Below are 20,044 nucleotides of genomic sequence, written 5' to 3'. Positions count from 1 at the left end.
TTCATACAACGAAAAAAAAATCGTCCATCGAATACACGCTTTGATAGACCATAGCGGTTATACGTATATCATCTTCTTCCACTTGGAAAACATCACCACGCAGAAAAGTCTGACATCTACTACATAAACAGATGACAATAGGTCATTAAGAGACAGACGCAACTTGTAAACAGGAAAAATTTATTTCCTTCATCTCACTTTATTTACTTGGTTTGTTTTCGATTAGCATAAAATCTATTTCATCCTAACTGGATTATATTAATTAACTGTGCAGACAAATTCTAAAGGTTACGTAGTATAGCTGAAGAGTGAAATAATTGGTAAAAATCCTGCAAAGTTCGCCGCAGGTCGATTAAGTAGCGGTGGAAAATAACCTAAATAAAAATGAAATTAATTATCAATGAACTCCCGATCTCTGATTACAGAGATCATCAGGAAAATCAATTGGCCTTTCTCCCTGGATGAATTTAAAACGAAGGCTAAAACTCATTTATGCAACTACAGCGTTTTGAATATTTACAACTTTGTTCATTGTTAACAGTAGTATCAGAAAAAACTATCCTTTTTTAAGAAATTGCCGACAAGCAGTACCTGCTTCTAACGGAAATTATATCTTCGCGAATGTTCAGGCTACTACCAGTGGTACTAGTCGTGCAAGCCAAAATCTCATTGAAGGTTGTAATTAGTACATTTATTGCTTGTGCTACTTTTATCTAAATACGCAGAGATATTGTTCGAGATACTTCGATTTGAATAATGTGAGAGGTAATATATGAAAGTATATTTTTATTTTCATTTGCGTTGGAGGAAAAATTCGGTCCATAAACATGCTACCATCATCGTTTTATATATTTGTTTTTTATAGCCGATGCACTGGTAGGAACTGTAAAAAAACGTTGTAAAAAATTTACTTTACGAATAATTAATATCGCAAATCCTCGTTGCGATATTAATTTTGCACTCATGAAAAATAAATACGTTTTATATATATATATAAAGCAACCAGTTGTTCATTAGCTATTATTATTATTATTATTTTGGACACGAGGTAAAGCTATTAATGTGACACACACACACACACACACACACACACACACACACACACACACACACACACACACACACACACACACACACACACACACACACGAGCCATTATTTAAAATATCACTTCTTTTAGGTTAAAAACCGTTTTTCGAATCCTTTTGAAATGCGTTTTCAGTCCATGGTTATGTTAATTTCCAACATGTAGTGACTCAATTATAACCATGGTCTCTTTCTCTAGATGCATGTATTAAGTGAATAGCAAAAGTGTGAATATCACCTTTTCATTTTTGTTTTTATTGATTTTAACTAGGAGTAGTACTTTAATCATAATGACTGTGACAAATTCAGTGGAGTGCAGATAATAGACGGTGCGCTAAATAGTTAAAATGGGGTTAAGAAAAAAAACATACACTTAGTAGCGAATGGCGCTATTTCTCATTATAAACAGAGTAAAAGGCACGCACTTCTGAATAGCCTAATCGAGATAAAAGACAGAAGGAATTTTAACAAGTAAAATCTCTGAGTCAAGTATCAAGTAGTGAACTGTGCGCAAAGGCAGGTGGATACGTGTACTTATTTCATAATATTCTGGGCAATAAGCTGCATGGAATGCGTGGAGTACCCTAATTACAGAAATTAGGTGATGGGGTTATTATTTTACTGAGTGAAGCTGGCTCTTCTGATTACTTTTTGAATGCTTATTTTGTATTTTTTGACATGTTCTTTGCCACCAAAACTGATGACACATTGAAATCTAACATGCACGAGGTGTGTTTGTGAATTATCTAGTCTCATTTTCACCTAATAAACTAATAATCGAATTTTGCAGAAACTAATCTAGAGGATTTTCACCAAGTTATTAGAATTCAGATTTGTCCAGAACGGATTGTTTTTGACTCTGCACAGAGTAAAAGTTATATTTGATAGCAGGAGCGGCTCGTGCATAGGCACTGCGGAACTGGCACCCCCAATTTTTCTCGATATATAAATATATTTATTAATTTATTTATATTTGTATATTTGTATATCTTGTAATATTTAATGTTATCATCAACAATCCTATACAATTCTCTTATTTTGTATAAAAAATAATAAAAATCCATCTTGTAGCACTTAGGAGGGCGAAGGACGCTAGCAGCACTGTGTTTTTCCACAGTGTCGTATTGCTACGCGCGCAAGCATATGCACGTCATAGTAAAATGCGAGCTATTAGCGTAATGCGGCACTGTCCGTCGCGCAGTTCCACTGTTGTTTATATGCAGTTTGCGCCAATAGTAGAGTGTTCGTAGTGATTATCGTGTTTACTCCGTCTCTTTAAATATTTAGACATTACAATTAAAGACAACATTTGTTATAGTTTTGATTTTAGAATATTATTGGGGTTATGATAATGGATTTTATTTTTAAGTAATTTTGAATTATATCAAACGGTATAATTTATCGATAATAAGCAATATTTTTTCATGTTTAATTTTTTTTTTTAATTTTTACCATAATTTTGATATTTTATCCAAACACGTATACACTGTACTTACAGTGTGTATGCATATTTCGAAAGTTGCAGCACTCCCACGATTTCAAGTCATAAGCCGCCACTGTTTGATAGTCAATTTATAATAAACAGTTCTTATCGCTAGTTATATATTTTTGAGGTTTTATTAACAATTAAAAATTGATGCTACGGTTGTACGAATATCAAATTCTCCTGTGTTAAAAGGTTCCAAAGTAGCAGCCATCAGGAAGTGACAGCCTGATTTTATTTGTGTGGTGATTTTGCAATTTAAGTAGTTACACTTAGAATGTGTTTATGCGAGTGGAGATGCCTATTTGTGAGGATAATTAACATTCTCAAGTTCTTCTATCGCGCTTTTTATGAATGATAATGAAGCTTTATTGAGAAACAATATACTACGACTTACTCTTATCAAGTAATTCATACAATAAACTCTAAAGGGCAGAGTTAAAGCTGTTCGTTCCTACGTAATTAAGGTGGCCACATATTCCATAGTGTATGAACCTAACATTTTTGACCAATTTTTCCTTTAAATATCTCTCGACTCATATGAGATTAATACGGAATGTCTTTTAATCCCGTATTTTTAGTATGTTAAATAAAAAAGGAATATCGTGCTTGGGTGCTTTGTTCTATGTTGCTGAACTGAAAATATTTTCATGTGGTTGAACGTTACGGTAACCAAATTTAATCCAAAATATAAAGTTTCAATGTTCAGTTGAGAGGCTGAAATTTGCTTTGATTCGATTTAGAGAAAGAGTTCTTTGAAACGAACTCTTCAAATGAAGTGAAAAACAACACCTAAGATCTTAGGAATGAGTACTGATGTACTTAATAATGAAGATTTGAAGTGCACTATTTTTTCATATTTTTACACTACACATGTAAACAAATACAATTACTTTAAACAACTACTTTATGTAACAGGAAAGGTCTATCTCATATATTTTAACAGTCTCATTTTAAATATCCCATAAAATACTCAAACATATATGTTCATACTATTTCCTATTAATACAGCAAGCAACGAGTTACAGATCCGTGTTCAGTTTATGAAATGAGCTTTCTTATTATATCTGATCTTGCTTTTTGCATGAAAACGATATCTCACCTATGTAACGTTGGACAACTAAGAACTTAATAAAATGTTACATCACAATATTCCTTATATAAAATGCAACTCTTCTTAAACGAGCCTCCGTTCGGGCAATCGGTTTCAAGGATTCGTTGTGGATGGAAAAATCTAAGTTCGAATCCCTTCTAGATGATGTGTAAAAAGCATTAAATGACAGATATGAAACATGCCCGTAAAGATGTATTGTAAAACATGTAGCAAATCAGTATGTGCGAGGGCACGGTCAAGAGAAAAGTAATTGGATGATAGTCTTTTTGAAGAGCTGGAGGTTGTAGTCTTTGAGGAATACTTCGTGGTGAAAGCTGTTTATAAAGAGCAGAGGTAAGGGAATGAAAGATAGGGGGAATGGGAATATCTAGAGATTCCTCCATGGGTTGTAGATGAAGACCAAAATATAAAAATTATTTCAGATTCTTTCCTCACCGCATGTTTGTGTGCTACAACTGACAGACATACGAATATAGTTACCAAAAATGATTCCTTTCTGTCATCCTAGAATTTTCTGATAAAGCCATAACTGTCCATCGATCTTACGGTGCACAAACGGAAAGTTTATATACATGCAAAATAACATTTTATGGATTCGTTTACCTCTAATGATAGTCGATTACTACTAGTATGGATGAAGTTTTTCTTGAGTTTGCTTCCCCCTTTCCTCAACATTTACGGGTTCGTGCTTGCAACTATTTGCCAAATTACTGCACGAGTTTCAACGAATTCGTGAATAAATGAATTTTTCCCTTCATACATCTGATCTGGATCTGAAATTTTTGAGATAATTTTTAAAATATTCCTAATTTTCTCCAAGCTTTAAAATCTGGACAGTCCAAGATTATTATATTTTCTTACTGATACACCAAACAAATAACATGTAGTAGTATAATACAAAAACCGTTCAATTACTGGCATTACAGGTGAAACCTGCATTGGTAAACGGATTTCTTAAAACCCCAAACACGGTGGCAGGCACTGAAAAATCATAATTTACTTTGAACGCAAATCTTTTTATGGATTTAGCGGCTGGATTCATATTAGCAATCTATCATTACATGCATGTACGAGGATGGTCTGAAAAGTTTTCGGTCTCGACAACACTATCGGCAAGATTTTTTCCAAGTTGGCACATCTGTCATAAGCCTCCATGTAAAATTACAAGTCATTCTTATCAAGAAGTTTGTTTTATACAGCTGTCTGAAGCAAAAGTGTCTGTATTCCTTGAAATGGATAAAATTGAGTATCGTGCGGTTATAAAATTCTCTGTAAAAGAAGGTTTGACGCCAAACGAAATTTATAAAAGTTTATGGATGCTCTTCTCCTTCGTTTTCAACAATTCAGAAATGGGCTGACGAGTTTAAATGGCCGTACCAGCCTTGAAGGCAATCCACGTGAAGGACGTCCAAAAATGTAACAACACCAGAAATCATTGATCAAGTGCACGATATGGTATTGGATGACCAGCAAATCAAAGTGCGTGAAATTGCTGAGATTATAGGCATTTCAAAAGAACGTGTAAGATATATTTTGCATGAAGAATTGCATATGAAAAAGCTTTGCACAAGATGGGTGCCGCGCTTGCTCACAGCAGATCAAAAACGCACTCGCATGAAAATCTTTGAACAGTGCTTGAAGCGTAACAAAAATAAAACTGATTTTTTGCGTCGATTTATTACTATGATGAGACTTGGATTCACCATGACACACCAGAATCCAAACAGTGGACAGAAGACGGTTGTTCAGCGCCAAAGAAGACAAAGTCGGTTCAAAGACATCAGCAGAAAAGGTCATGGCATCGGTGTTTTGGCATGCTAAAGGAATTTGGTTTATTATATTGAAAAGGGTAAAACAATAACCGGGGAACATTATTCCGATCTTTTAACCAGACGAAAAAATTAGACGAAAAAATTCGTCAGAAAAGATCTGGTTTGCAGAAGAAAAAAATCATCTTTCGTCAGGACAATACACCTGCCCACAAAGGTGTTTTGGCAATTGAAAATTCAGGGATCTGCACTATGAATTGTTGGAACATTCACCCTATTCCCCAGATTTGGCTCTCTCTGACTACTATCTCTTCCGAAAACTAAAACTCTTCCTCCTGGTCAGCGTTTTTCTTTGAATCATGAGGTGATTGCAGCTGTAGAGGGGTATTTTGCAGATCTTACACACCACTACAGGGACGGGAAAATGGCGCTGGAGCATCGCTGGAATAAATGTATTAGTCTTAAGGGTGATTATGTTGAAAAATAAAAACAATTTTGAAATTATAAATTCGTTTTTACATTGTTAGGCCGAGAACTTTTCAGACCACCCTCGTAAATATTAAAAGAGATTTACAAGATCACGTAAAATATACCAGGTCCTCTAGTTCCATTTGAAACACTTCCAATTCTGAATCACAATTCCAGCTCGGGTCAACCGAATATCCAGGAAATTTGGATTTAATCATTTTTTTAAAAATCGTACTTGTCTGCAGTTTATGAGAACACTATTGTGTCATAGATGTTCGCGAACGTCGTTAAGTAGGGGATGCCTATTTTTTTTTCAGCTAGTATGATACCAGTTCTTTGCTTAGTAAAGACTCAAGACGGTATAAAAAGGGCTCAATCACAGGGGTTCTGATTTATCTGGTCTTTAATCCTCCCACTACGGTACTATGAGAATATATTTTTTATATATGCATAGAAGATGGAATGATTCTGATCTTCATATACTGTATACGTAAGACAACGCACACTTTCTAACCAGACTCACAAACGTGCAAGTCTGGTTAGAAAATGGTTAGCCTATCCGTTCTCAAACCAACACGTCACGGATTGGAATCCCACCATAAGCGTGGCTGATTGTTTTTAAGTAGGAGATGAATTTCATTTGCCGCTGTGAGACCACCACCATGCTTTTTGTATGCCTGAAGTGCTTGAAAAGGTTGCAGGATTTCCGGCCTGTGCAAGAAACATTCTGTTCCTAGATAGGCTATTTCTAGGCTAAGGATAATGATTTACTCACAGCAATAATGTACGGTTAGTAGGCTAAGGATATTCATTTTTTTACGTCCTTTCGTGAGAGGGAACCATATATATATATATATATATATAGTTTAAAAAATGCTTAGCCCATCCATTGTACTAATGTATAATGTATTATAGGTTGACAACTTTCTTTCGTGGGTGGGACTCATATATATATATATATATATATATATATATATATATATATATATATATAATAAATGTATAATATTTTAAACGATGAAGGAAACTTGGACAATTTCCAATCATGACTTTTTATATATCTGCCCCACATATACGAACGAGAGTTTGCAGAACATATAGCACCTTAGTGTGGGACAACTGGGGTTAGGGAAGAAGGAACTTATCGACCATCTTCTCGAATAGTTGAATATTGTAGTTCTTAGAGAACCTTTCGCAGGTAGGCTGATCCAGAGACAAAGAAGCAGGTGAAAAAGGAAGAGGAGAAGCAGATTGAGTGAATTTGCAGTTGAACTATAAACAGAACTTGAAGTGCATTGTATTTTAATACCCTTAGTGGAAAGCAGAGGCACTATGGATACCAGTTTTGGAAAATAGAGAAGGTAGGAATAAGTTATCTGTGACACAATGAGAGAGGGATCATCAATTAGAAGAACGGTCCTATTTTAGGCAGCATCAAAAATTTTCAGAGAAGAGCATAGTGCACCACTTAAACATGAGAGCAGTATTTTGAGGTTGATCGAATGGTATTTGTACGTATTAGTGGATAAATAAGTGAGTGCAGTGTTGTGAACAGAAAAGATTGTTAGTTTTTTAGAGGATGCGAAAGCTACCGATGGAACGTGTTTGTGACAACATAGTGCTAGACGTAAATGTTAACTGAAGAAGACTGAGTATTATCAAAGCTGAGGGTAAATGTGTAAATGCTAATGGGGGTTGAGAGAAAAAAAATAGCAGGAATGTCTTTGGGTAGCAAAGATACCAAACTTCAAGATCTTCTACAACCGATGGCCTTAATCATAAATCTTCATATCATTTGTGAATGGAGTAAAGATGACCTGGTCACTCCATTAAAAAATGGTATGAGTGAAAATGACCTAGCCACTCACTCTATAAAATCGTATTATGATCTGTGATTAAGGTCACCGGTTCTAGACTATTTTGAAGCTTCGTATCTCTGTGAACTGCGCGATTTTTCAAATAAGTAGGAAGAATAGTGTACTATCATCAGCAAAACTGAGGAGAGAATTTGCAGTTAGTGAGAGAAGTCATTCATATATATGGAAGAGTGTGAATGAATGTACGGTGCTTTGATGTAAGGCAAGTGCTCCGATACTGGCTGGGAGATCTCAAGAGTAAACTATATACCCATTATATTGTGATCAGCTAGACCAAAGGGAAAACTGGCTATCCAAATACAAATACAGGTGGAATAAGGATCGCAAATTGCTGCCAGAACAAGTTGTTCCGAACAATAGCAAATATTCTTGCTATTGTTCGGAATTACGATCAAAACAACTAAAGCTCTGAAGTCAGTGTATTATGTCTGATAACTGTACATGTTCTCTGACTGGTTTTTCAGTTTACAGGATGAAATATGCCTGACACTTCTATATAAGACATTATATCTCACCTTCAGTTGAAAAGGACTTATAAACAAGTTACTTCGCGTCCTAGATGGGATTCAAACCGAGATTATTTTGTCATACCATGGCCTTGACAGTTCCCTCCCATACACACTGTTACATGGGGTCCCCTCCAGGGATGGTCTGGCATAATATGTGGAAGCATAATGATGCTGATCAGGATGAAGCATCCCGATGTGCTACCATCAGGTTCGGCCCAGTGTACTATCGCGATAGGCCTGCAGAACCATTTTACTGTTAAACAAAAGATATAGGTCACCACATTATATCTAGTATTCATTTGAAGAGTATTACTGGTGAACAACTTCATTAAAAAAGGGTGATTTTCTTTTAAAAAAGTTGTCTACCCCAGTAGCACTGTTGGTAAAAGCCACTGCTTGTACTGCAAACATGAGGTTCAAATCTTGTGCAAGTATGGATATTTGTTAAAACGCACTCTAGATTAGCTTATATAGCCCCTTGAGTTTATTAGGCTTGAATCCTGCCACCAAAACGCCATCAGCTATTTCAAGATTCCAATAAGGAGAGTGATGGTGTTTCACAAAGAGCAATCGCCACTTAGTGGGTCCAGCTGGCATTTTATCTAATTAGGAAGGTATTCCAGCAGGAAGTCAAGCTGAGTTGGATATAGGCTTGTCATTTTAAGGAAAACACGCTTGTGTAGAAAATGAAACTGCATATTTGAACTTCAGCCATTAATGTCCCAAGATTTGCAAGCTGTTTGTTTTCATCCAATCCATGGTACACAGCCTCAAATTAAAAATAGTACTCTATAACGGACAAAATTTTTATGTGAATCCTATCAGCAAAAGGCTGTAAACTTATAATAGATTAGTATCGCGAGTGGGCTATTTGGTAGATAATCTGGAAATACTGCTCAGAGACCAAACATGAACATTTTTAAGCCGCTTCAAACCCTGTAATAACCAGAGTGCTGGTGGTGGTCTAAGCATGGGAGGATAAATACTTCCTACTTAAAGCATCAAGGTCTTCCAAATCGAAAGGAGATGTCTTACCAATCAGACTAAGGCAAATCATATGTGCATTCAAAAGTTCAACGTATAAAAAATTATTTAAAAAAAGAAAGAAAAACAAGCACACGGCATTTAAAAATGTATTTATGTTGTGAAATTATGATTACACTTGAATTATAAAACAAAAAAAATAATAATTTACTTATGCGCATGTTTCTCTGCAATGAAGGAAAAAAGACAATGCAGTCTTCTTTCTTTTTTTACTGCATGCTTAAAATAGACTTTTTTATTCATTTTTCCTGCAGTAATAGGCAAAGTAACATTTGCACTTAGCATTTTTTGACCAGTCAGTCCAAGCCACGTGTTTGTACGTGCATTTGTGCTACTTGCAAAGTGCTGGTTCGATTTATTGACATTGTTTCTCGTAAGGCAATAATCAAATATAAAGAGTGGAGGTTTGTGCTTTTGTTATAGCGCAGCAATGAAACGTAACGAGGTGCGAAATAGAATTGGGAGATATAAATAGTTCGCGCCACAGAGAGATGTTTGGTTATTTTTTTATTGTAACGAGGTCGTTTTCTCTTTGTTATTTATATTGTTAGGCAAATATCGTCATGCCTTACTGTTGGAAATCTCTTTTTCATCTACTCTAAGGTGACTCACTATGTTGATCTCAGTCCTTTCTCTGCATATTCTTTCAGTGGCAATTCATCTTAGTTACTCAGGTTTCTGTATTCTTTAAAATGCATTCTGCGAGGCAGTGCTTGGAGAGGTGGTCGATATAGCAGAAGTTAGTCGAAAGAGAAAGCCGATAGTCTCTTAAACTTTCTTATTTACATCAAAACGTATTAGATAGAACATGGCTGCAGAAAGACACTTTTAAGGGAAACTTTAGCGATAAATATGCTTTTCAAAGAGGTCCCCGGTAGAAACACCCCCTTAAACTGCAAATTTGTCCCCCATTTCCGGAATCGAACGCTAAGTAAATATGGTTACAGTTGACAAAAACTGATAGGCAAGGTAAAACTAATAGAGAACAGCAGCAGAAGCAGTCATGCGATACAATTTTATATTTTTGAATTGGAAAGTCAGTAAATAGACAACGTAATACAAATGGAATTTCATCAAGGAATGGGACGAAATATTTTGGAGGCGCAAAAAAAAGTATGCGGTTAAAATATACAATAAATCTAGTTTTTCTGAGAGAAAATTCGAACCCAGAGGGTCCGTCGGTCTTTGTACTCTTGTGCGCAAATAAATAATTTACTTTTTTTGGCCGGGGAGGGGGGACAAATATGTAACCTACCATCAAGTTTCAAGGGTATTGGGGGCTAAAGAGATTATCCAAGAACATGCGTTTAAGAGAAGCTGTCTTTTAGCATTAGCATCTAGATAACTAATACTTCAAGTCACTATTTTACATTACGCCTGCATAATATGTGACATTATACCACTTTGGTTTAAGAGAGGGGGAAAAAATCATCTCCCTCTTGATCAAATAACTCACTCGGGTTGATTTGAACTGAGACAATGTTGTTTGTGTTCTAGATGAAAGGTCTTTCGTAGTTATTTTTAAACTCAAATTTTCATAATATAGTTGATCCAAAGGCGCATGCAATGCTTTGGCAAGTTTAAAAAGTGGTGGCGGTTTAGAATAACTGAGAAAATCGGAAAATAAACTTTAAGGAGCGAAAGGACAGAATAGCTTCCATCCGTGAGTAATAATATGGCATAGTTTTTACGCTTACTGAATTAGATTAGTCTAAATTTAATATGGGTTGCAAGTTGAATATTGTTTTTATTCACATATGAAAACATCCTGATTTACAGCAATAAAATATGCAATTATATTTCGACTTATTTGCGCTTTTATCAGCGCAATATGCAACGTGACATCATTGACATGCTGGCTAACTACGTGATGAAAAGAGCTTCAGAGATCTGTATGCGTCAGCTTTTTAATGAAAGATAGCCAAACCTGACATAGGATCATACCTTGCTGCTCGTTGCATTGATGATTTTTTTTGACATTTCTGATGAACTGTTTGAATTCTCTGAGAAAGAAATTGTGATCAGTGTAGACTATTTTTGTGTGCTGCAATAATATTTGATGTTTTGTTAATTTGCTTAACTCTGAATGTTAAATTGTTCAGAGGCGACTTTTCAACTGACGATATTTCCGGTATTTCCAATGAAAATATTTTCAAAAACGATTTATAAAATCCTTTCAGCCAGAAGTTGGAATAACTGTCTTGAGGGCGGATGTTAAAACAAATTTAATGCTTGCGTACACATTTAGTGAAGAGTATCTAAAATAAATGTATATTTTTTTTCAATGGTAAAACATTAGAGTAAAAAAAGTAAAAAAGAAAGTAAAAGAGTAAACAGACATGTACCGGCAAAGGATTTTATTCAAACTTTTCAATTAACATCAAACAAGCTTTCAAAAATACAATCTTCAGCCTGTTCATGCAGTGCTATCGAGCGCGTAGCTTGGAATCTTGAAATAATCGAACAGTTGCTTCTCAGTAATTCCAGTCATCTCAGTTATTGCTTTGTCTTTGTCTTACTGCGTGCAGTTAATGTTTACTATGCTGAATTTGACGTGAGGAACCTTTATCTGATCTCTTTTAACTAAAGATTAGTTAGCCGGTTTCTCATACGGGGTAGGGTTTTTTTTTTCACCCGGAAATTGTGAATTCCGGCCCCGTGAATACACGCTACTACAGACATAGGACACCTCCAGGAATAAGGAGCAACCAACCTATTCCGTAGGATTTCGGTTCCGAATAGGTCCATGTAGGTCTACGCTCACCCGTAGACCTACACGGTAAAACGTGTAGGTCTACACGGGTGGGCGTAAATTAGGATAGGATAGGATGCTGAATTTAACATGCATCTGGTTTTGTAACAGAATGTACCGATACTGTATGCATTTACGGATTTTACTATGCCGCTGTGTGCTAGAAACGTTTTTGAATTGAAAAATATTGAGTCAAGGTGTGGAGAGCATACTAGACGGCTCAAAAATGACAAAATATATGTGCGTGGCTCTATAATGAAGCTTAGTTTATCCAAGAGTGTGTCAACAAATCCAGCAGTGCATTTGAGATTATAAAGATTCTTCGCCTCCCAGACGGAATTGGAATCCACATCTTTCAACTAAAGGACACAGTCGATACTAACTGAGCTAAAGACACTCCCACGATCAGATTATTGCCGCTCAGCCAATATTCTGAAACCAAAAACAGCCAATAATCATCCAGTCATAGGGTATGGGAGTTCTTACTCAAAACGATGTACACTACCAAAAGATCCCAATATTATGCACATTCTTCCTGGCTCATCCTGAATATATAATCTAAAAATAGTTTTAAATGCATTTTAAAAGTTTATTACAAATATGAATCTGGATTCATGGACTGCATAAATGGTACACTTCAACCACTGATCTGTTTATTTTCAAAGTTAGACTTCTTTCATGGGCTTATACATTGACTATGCAGGTTTCCAAACCAGATCTGAAGGAACAGGGTGGTTAAGTTATTCTTGTAGTATCCTATATCTGTGAAAACTCCTTCCAACTCCGTATGAGAGCAGCTAACTCATCCTCAATTGAAAAGCCCTGATGAAGGTACTTTGCGTCCTAGACGGCATCCGAACCCAGGTCTTTCAATCAAAGGCATCATCGGAACCGACTGAGCTACTGAGGATCTAATTTAGTCCTACGAGTGATATTATCTATGATTTATACAAGAAGAAATCGGGGCTATTGTTAGCTTTTATGCAATTTAAGCTACGCTGCACTGTGTGTATTTTCACCACGATGAAAACATTCCGCATTTACTCAATGCAATGAAAACACGTTATGTTAATCGTTTCGTTAGGTGGTGGATTGATTCGGATGGCCCATACAATTGACCATCTCCTAAGTCGATAGGTCTTAAACATTTCTGCATGTGAGGAAAGATGAAAGGAAAAAGCTGGAACTAGACAAAAATGGAAACCTCACTGAATTGCAGTTTCAATTTGGATGATGTATCCTATAAAATATAGTTATAATTAACTAACGCCAAATACAATATAATCTCAATATATAGAATAGAAGTGGGGAAAAAATCCAGAGGGAGATCAATATCTATGTGTACTGATATAATTAAAAGCGCCTTAGAAGGCTGAAATATAAAATCTGACGGTATTGCATTCTGACAAATAACAGTTTAATTTGGAGGAAAATTGTTGACAAGAAGCTAGTAATGATTTGAATATTACTCCTCAAATATTCTGTAAATCCTCTAAGGGTATACATCAGGAGTTTGACTATATTGATGCTGATGATGAATATTTAGGTTTTAAAAATACCTTTTTAAATTACATTTAAACATTTAAGTTTTTAAAATAAACCAGTAATTTTATTATCAATATGAACATGAACTGTTGGGTTTCAAGGACTGTTGAAGGGATCTATACACATGAATACTATTAATATTATTTATCTTCCTAATATCAAATTTGTGCGAAAGCATGTTTTTTGAAAAAAAAATTAAAAATAAGTATACTAGGTATGCATATTGATTAATTAATTTTCATATACCATTAATCCTGTACTTAAGGATTAAACATAGGAAACACTTGGAGATCAATCGGCAAAATGCAAACTGTCAATATCAATTATAACATATAGACACGTTTACACAAGAATATTCCACTTGATAACATAATATCAATATAGTGCGGAACATTTATAAATTTATAACACACGTTGTAATCGAGTATTACATGTGTTATATATATATATATTAATCCTAATCCTGTGGTTTCCTCTCTTTGAGAGGAGTTGCAGCTGATTACTAGGGAGATAGTGACGCAAGGTGGTTTCCCGTTGCCTTCCTCGCCGTAAGTATTTATGACTGCAACCTGTGTGTTCACGGGGGGTGGTTTGCCAGCTTGCGGGATGAAAAACCTCAGATAAACTGACGGAAAAAACCCTGCTGTCCACGCCCAAGACAGGCTAACTTGGCTATGGCTGAGGAAGAATATATATATATATATATATATATATATATATATATATATATATATATATCACCGTAAGAAGAAAACAGAGCAGGCAAAGCTAACTTCTACAAACCGAAAATACCAAACGGAAAATCACGCTCATCTTACTCATATATATCATCATATATCTTCGATATTCTTTTAAGCGTTTTAGTAATAGCAGTGAGGACTTGTCATCCACAACATGCTATTCCACTTGATTATATAATTAAGGGAACATTTCCTATAATTTGATGATTTAAATATGTACTTATAGATGTAGTCCATTTTAAACATATTGGACTACTTCATTTTCTATCAGTACAGAATATTATTTTGCGTTCTTCGCGAATATTCATATTTTCTTTGCGTTCCAATTTACGACTGATACAAACCCAGTAGGCAACCTCGCAACAATACAACTGACACGGCGCCATTCAGTGCGCCAATACCGACATCGAGGTCACTCTCAAGAGCCACTCCTAGTCCTTTTGTGTCTCTGATAGCTTAACCAAAACTTGTCCCAGTTGTTCGGAGTACGAACAACTAGCGAACATCTCACTATGAAAGAAGTAAAAGCTCTCAAACAGCTGACGGCTAAACAGCATTTTTTCTCTTCTCATTCCGCGCATGTCTCCGAGTGTAATAAGTAATCACTCTCCTCCCCCTCCCCTCTCCTTCGTGCAAAAAGGTAACCCTACAATTAGGCCTATAGCAGTAGGGCATTAAGCTAGCTGTACTTTCTACACAATAACCGCAATGTCTTCATGTCAGTTAAAAACAGATGCTAATGACTCTACCTTAAAAAAAGTTGAGATAATGAAGGTAGACTACACTTTAAACAAAGAAAACATGAATATTAAAGTTGTACAGAAGTACGGAACTTCAAATTAGAAACAACTACCGTACCGAAGGCTTTCCCTAGTTCGTGTACGCTTACCCTTATTCATGCATAAATCTTTCGAACGTTAATCACATTTCAAACAACTGAGTAAAACTATTAATTACAGTCTGAGGTAATGTTTGCGATTGAAAAGAATAAAAACGAATGATTCAAAAACGCCCACTTCGTTGTAAATACTTAATATGGGGGGGGGGGATCCCTTGATAATTAAAATAAAATGTGGGAAGGCAACCTTGAAAACATTTGGAAAGGATGACAAAAGTGTAGCAGGAAATGACCAAATAGTTGACTCCTTGTCAACAGTTATTCATTCATTCTAAGGATAAATACAATGTCGTATGGCTATTATACCCCAAATTCAATCAAATTCTTGGCGTACTATCTACGAGCCTGTAGGAAATGGCGTAGCAAAGATGAGAAACGATCACTGACCAGCTATTGATCAAAACTGAGAGCGAAATGCGTTGGCTAAACGTGCTGAAAAGGTGATTCAAAATGAATGTTAAAAGCAATCGAAAAGAATCATCATTCATTATCACTGGCACTGCTTGCAGTTTTTACAAAAGAATCAAGTTCTAGTCGGTGTTTCTTCAGTAGTCCAAAGAGATAGAAATCGCTAGATCCAAGAGCAAGGCTGTGGTTCAGAACTTTCTATGACAGCCTCCGGGCCATACGTTTCAAAGACATTAAAATCAAACCGACACTTGTGTGACACCACGATATGACATTCCTTGCACATTTATGTTAATTGGTTATTTTTTTTACTCTGCTCCAAATAACTTTTTTAGAGTTAAATAAATTGTATGCCATGTACTCCTTTCACATAATCAAATGAGAGAACCCAATCAACCCGACGATCCAAGTATGATTTTCCCTGATGGAAGAAGTTTCCGGCCTGTTTTTCCGTAAGAAAAGGAAAGATAAAGATGATCTAATCTAATTAAAAGATCGTCAAGCAGATTAAACAATGATCATGAGATTAAGTGGTGATTATCACATACCCTATATTCAGAATATTTCAGAGGACTGGTGGCTAACAAACCCACTGCTACGAGCGTAAATCTTACGTCAATGAAATATTGTGAATATGAAAATGTCTCGCCCAGTACATTGTGTGTATTAGTCTCTCCGAAAATGCGTGCGGTTTCACCAGCTGTTGAATGGCTACCCCCGACAAACAGCAACACTTATACTAATAACAGGAATACAAAGTAACGTGCTTATATTGACTATAATGATTATTAAATCTACAGCTGTTTCTTGATAATACCTACAGTAGGTTTTTCTAACAATTATTTAGTCAAAGTGATAGTTTTAAAAACTGAGAAAACGTAGCTAACTGGAGAAAAATTATTTGCATCCCGGAAAATTGTCCATTTCTACTTTAGCGAAAATAACATTCCATTATAACATATTTTATTGATTTCGTAGCAATGGCGTTTAATGGAAAAAAAGACTATGTATAATTAATCGAGAATTTTATAACTTTCTACAACAGGACTAGATTATTCTAGTCCTGTTGTAGAAAGTGTATAAAATTGAACGAGAGATGATGAGAAAATTTGATGTCTAAATTCTACCCTTTATATTTGATCTCGTGTTTTGAGGTGTATGATGAAATGTACAGTTCGAATTTTCAGAAACACGACGCCGCCCTAACACACGGTACTAATAATTAGAATATTCATAAGTTAACTGCCAAAATTGAATTAGTAAAAGATATTTAAAAGATGATTTAAATAAAAAATAATTACAGGCATTGTTTACGTTACACAAGAAGGGAAGTTCCATAAAAATATGAGGATGACGGAACGATATCGTAGCGAAATTAGCATAACAGGAGGTTGATATTTGGTGAATAAGTTCGTATTGGATTGTATGTCATCAAAATTCCGACTTCAAAATATAAATATTTTGATCTTTATATTTTTCAGACAGTTAACTTGATTTAAAAATATAATGACAGAGATCAGTTTTAGACAAGTATAAAGACTGATTATATTAAGTGCTCTTTCAAAAGATAAAGTCTGAAGGTTCCAATTTTGGATGAAATTCAGCTTAATTTTAATGTATGTTACATTTTATATTTCGCATTCAATTAAAATGAATTGTACATTTCATGGGGGGAAAAGTGACTCACAAGTATAGTATGTTCATCACCTTTCATTTTTTATATCAAGCTAACATGGCTACAGAGAAACCAGTAATTTGATAAATAAACCACAAATACATAGTAAGATAACGATAACAATAAATCAAAATTCACCTGGCGGTCTAATGCATTTAGAGCACTGAAAATTGTTATAATGAGGTTTCTTTCGAAACGGATTATTCATTTAGTGATTAACAGAAATTGGTTATTAGAGGATATGCATACCGAAAAGCTTAATGTACTAGAGTTATGAAACATTTGTGTTTAACATCTAAACAGGTTACACTATGAGAAAATTACATCATACATTGCATTTTGCGTGAGTGAAACTTATCTCGTGAAATATGCAGTAAACCATGAAATCCAATATGAATCATAACAAATCGAGAGTGAGCATTGACATGGAACACTGTCCTCTGTAATATACATTTATTCATTTTATTGACATTAGATACAAAGATTATATCGACTAGTAATTAATTTTAATTGGAAACCCATAGGCAGTGTATTAGCAAACTAATATTTGTTTTCAAAATAAGACCTTCATGATTCATGAGTTGTTTATGGGTGAGAATCATTTTAATATGGTAATTGAGGTGACCAACAAAAAGCAAATAGAGCACACATTCCATTACAAAATTAATACACGTTTCGTTCCTGTTTGAAAGAGCAAGATATGAATGATTCAGCAACACGACGACCTCATTTATTATTCTTCGAGACAAATTTTTATACCGTTAGTCTGTGTAATTTTAGCCTATAGTTTTGTTTTAGTGATTCTAAAAAAAAAACTAGATTTTTTTTAGGGAAAGAGAGAGAAAAAGTTGCGAAAAATACTAGATGGCTGCAACCTTCATTAAAAAAAATAGTTGGATGGATTTTTAACACAATGTGATATCTGAGATCTCGTTAATAAAAGTATCCAACCATGTTACTTTTGGGTTTGAACAGGTCTATTTTCGGTGCGAAATGATTCCAACATCATGATACGATATTATATAAATTTTGGACTTTCAGATAGGATTACATGAACATTTTCGTAAACGCAAGCCACTGTGGCTAATACGTTTTAACTTTTATATACAAGCATGCTCGCAATAAAATCCAAGGGGATGATACACTTCCGGTTGTAGGAAAATGAATGACTAAGTAGCACAATAATTTTGTGGCTTACAAAGGAGATCAGCAGTTTTGCTCGGGTCATTTCGATCTTGTATTCCAAACGAAGAATAGAGATAAAGACATTATTTTCAGAGAATAATAATATGTCGTTTAGGTAAAATGCGTGCATGCTTTTGCGCCAACAATTAAGAATTCATAAATCGATAGTTGAAGTTGAGAAGGTTGGTGTTAGCAACTTCTCAACTGAGAGTTGGAGAAGCTGGTTACCTTATATCCATATCATGCGCAAAATAATCTGTTTGAAAAAACAGCAAAAAACAATCCAACAAGTATGTCCCCGACATGTAAAAAACTGCGTACTTTATGTTTTCAAGTAGGAGCCGCAGGCTTTTTAACAACAACTATATATTATATTCCATTAACATAAACTAGGGAAACAAAACTTGGACCATGAAGAGTAATCGGAGTTTGGATGCGATTAAGGTTGAGCAACTAAGGCTATGAGATATACTGAATGCACATTTTCTTGAGCCAATTTGTCTATTTCGCAGAATGAAAAAAGGCTATCACCTCAGTATGAGACCAGTAACTTGCCTTCGTTTGAAAAGCTCTTAAATAAATGTTCATTTGATGACGCGATGACACGTGATTCGAATTCGAACCGCGATCTTTCCAAGTGAAGGGCAAGTGTCTCTCCGTCCTGCGGATGTGCTAAGAGCAATTACAAACTGTGGAGCAATGTAAACCGATCCCGTAGAGAGAGAGAGAGAGAGAGAGAGAGAGAGATGTGCCACATTGAGTTCTATCAGTCTAGCTGATCTGTTGGGCGTTTGATACGAAAAATCGAAAAATACTTGGAGTATGTTGGAGTCAAGTTTAAAGGTGACTGTAACGAAGTGACTGCCAAGTCCAACGTTGTTCTGGGTATTTCTGGAATTTTATGGTACCAGCCTAAACCTTCCGATAAACAGTAACGCTCCACATACCAAAATCAATACTTCTGCAAGCGTGATTTAAAGAGTAAAGAGGAAGCATCCCAACACTTCAGTGAGACCATAGTCGGACAGGAATTCAACAGAACATCTATGAAGTAAACTGGAAGTGATTTACGTCAAGATGTTTTTTGATTTCTTCATAATGAAACTTACTAACTTTAAAGAAAAGGTGAAGCAGGTTTGTTAATTACGGCAGAAGCAAACAATGGTTAGTCAGGGTATTGTACGTCGTTATTATATTCTCCTGACTGGTGTTATGGGATGTAAAATTCTTTTTTTTTTTTTGTTTTTCAGTTAAAAGCATTTTTCATACGCTGATGATGAAAAGCGGTGCAGAACAGATGAAGATATTCTCTTGGCGACATTAAAAAGCATGGATTTAACCAGTGTTTGCAGAATCAAGGAGTCGTTTGGTTGGAAATGCCGGGTTCGAATTTCATCTACTGCACGAGGAACTTTTATATGAACTTTCCAACTAAATAAAGAGGGAGAATGGATTAAGTCCGTTTGCACATCTTCATCTCCCTCTCCCGAA

At 35.3% G+C, this 20,044-nt stretch overlaps 1 protein-coding gene across 1 annotated transcript in view; it reads left to right on the top strand.

Moving 5' to 3' along the window:
* The window catches only part of LOC150094526 (dual oxidase maturation factor 2-like), a 149,420-nt gene that overhangs the window by 58,251 nt on the left and 71,125 nt on the right, over nucleotides 1–20,044 (top strand). The gene's annotated exons all lie outside the window — the stretch shown is intronic.

This window comes from Typopeltis vanoorti, chromosome 22 (assembly GCF_054136105.1).
Source record: "Typopeltis vanoorti isolate ZY-2024b chromosome 22, IOZ_Tvanoo_1.0, whole genome shotgun sequence".
Lineage (NCBI taxonomy): Eukaryota > Metazoa > Arthropoda > Arachnida > Uropygi > Thelyphonidae > Typopeltis > Typopeltis vanoorti.
This window is presented reverse-complemented; position numbering and strand designations above follow the sequence as displayed.